This window comes from Monopterus albus, unplaced genomic scaffold (genome assembly GCF_001952655.1).
Source record: "Monopterus albus unplaced genomic scaffold, M_albus_1.0 scaffold66.1, whole genome shotgun sequence".
Lineage (NCBI taxonomy): Eukaryota > Metazoa > Chordata > Actinopteri > Synbranchiformes > Synbranchidae > Monopterus > Monopterus albus.
Window position 1 is genome coordinate 527,186 of NW_018127946.1, and position 2,436 is coordinate 529,621.

Consider the following 2,436-nt stretch of genomic DNA (forward strand, 5'->3'; position numbering starts at 1 on the left):
CTGAACCTCCCATCTGTAGGGTGACTCGTCATCGTCTCGGATGAGACCAATGACCATTGTATCATCTGCAAACTTTAGGAGCATGACAGAGGGGTCCTTCGAGATGCAGTCATTGGTGTAGAGTGAAAACAGCAGAGGGGAGAGCACACATCCCTGGGGGGCGTCTGTGCTTATTGTCCAGGTGCTGGATGTGGTTTTCCCCAGCCTCACCTGCTGCTCCCTGTCTGTCAGAAAGCTAGTAATCCACTGACAGGTAGGGGAAGGCACCATAAGCAGGGTCAGTTTGGAGTGGAGGATGTCCAGGATGACAGTGTTGAATGCTGAGCTGAAGTCCACAAAGAGGGCCCATGCATAGGTTGCTGGGGAGTCAAGGTGTTGCAGGGTGTAATGCAGTGCTATATTCACTGCATCATCCACTGACCTGTTTCCCCACCATCCCATCACTGGAGCCAAACATTTCCTCCATCTTGCTCCCCAAGGCAGTGCTCTTTGGCAAGAGATGGCCTACTCCTCCGCTTCCACAAGACCAGGTCACTGCCCACCTCTCGGACCATATCCACCTGTATGCATTCCAGGTCCCTCTGCGTTGTCTGGTGCATGTGAGTGGCATTTTTTTCTCCTGCTTGCGGCACTCAACTCTCTGCAGTCCTTTCGCCACCGCCATCACATGGCTTGTGAGGAGTGAACACTCGGTTCTCACAACGGTGGAGAGGGCTCATCAGATGCATCACAAATGAGTGCTCATCCACTTTCAGAACGCTACCCCACGTGGCAAGAGCGGCTGTCCATGAACAGCTGGATGGACAAGCTGATACAAACCGGGTACACTCTACAATTCTCCAGGCATCCTCCTGCTTTCAGTAGAGTGCTGGAGATGGTAACGGCGTTGCTGACAGACTCCACTGCACTGGTGTCAGAGTTGCAAGAGCTGTTGTCAAAAAAAAGCGATCTCTGTGGTTCCACCATGTCAATAATTTATCTGGGGGTACAGCTGGCCTCCCTCAGCATGATGGCGAAACTGTCATCTGCCAGGCAGGAGGCACTTTTGTCCCTCCTGCAGTGCATCATTCCCCACACGTCGGTGAAGGCCCTGTCTGTGAAGCGCTTACTGGGCACAATGTCAGCCAGACATGTTCTGGTTCGTCTTGGTCTCCTCCACATGAGGAAGCTCCAGAGGTGGTTTGGTCACCTTCGCCTTGGCCCTGTGCTGCACAAGAGGCGCGTGTTAACAGTCGTCCCCCTGGTGTACTGGAAAACACCTGGTGTCATGGCGACGGGGATTCCCCTTGGCAGAGTCACATCACACATATCGGTGTTCACTCATCTCTGCTTGGGTGAGAAGGCATGTGCCTGTTGCAGGCTGTGGGGGGAAGTGGCTGTCTGGAGCTGGCCACGGTGCTGAAGGTGCTGGAACATTGTGCACCGATACTGAGAAACAAACACGTAGTGGTACAATCAGACAACACAACAGCACTGATCCTGCACCTCCTCTCGTGCGTACAGGACAAATGACTGCACGTCATCTTGATAGCCCCACAGCGCACGGCGTAGCATGGTGCAGCTGCTGTCGGGCAAGCTGTGGCAACTCCTGTGGCACAGAGATGTGCTCTCCCTGCTGGATGCCACAATTCAGCAGTATCCCATGATAGGTCAGTGCCTGTGGGCTTAGCCCCTGAATGGGAATGATTGGAGAGCCTAGGTTTGCCTCCAGCAGTCATGCATACGATTCAGAGTGTAAGAGCCCTGTCAATGACGACTTCTTACGTGGTGAAATGGTCTGTTTAGCGTTGGTGGCACAGCCCCCAGATCATGCCCACAGGTGTCGGTTTTCTTACTGACCCTGGTAAACAGAAACCTGGCTCTGTCTACTATGAAAGCTTATGCTGCGGCAATTTTTGGTGAGAGATCTGTATTCATGCACCCACTGGTGAAATGCTGCCTGTGAGGAGTGGACAGACAGCAGCCTGTAGTACGTTAAGTGACACCACAGTGGGATCTGCCCCTGGTTTTACACATGCTGTTCAAGCCTATAGCACAGTCAAATCAAATCAAATCAAATTTTATTTGTATAGCACCAAATCACAACAAAAGTCATCTCAGGACACTTTACAAAGTAAGGTCTAGACCTTACTATTATCACTATTATTACAGAGGGAAAACCCAACAAATCCCCCTTGAGCAGCACTTGGCGACAGTGGGGAGGAAAGACTCCCTTTACCCGAAGAAACCTCCGACAGACCCCGGCTCTTGGTGGGCGGCCTTCTGCCTCAACCGGTTGGGGTGAGTGGATAGAGGAGAGACAAAAGAAGAAAAGCAACAAGACACAACAATCAAACACTGATCAGGTCGATGTGGCTGGTGACTGCTCGTCAGAGACGTAGAGCTCCAGGGCCAGGGCAACCTGCAGAAAGGTACAGGGAGAGAGAGAGGACACAC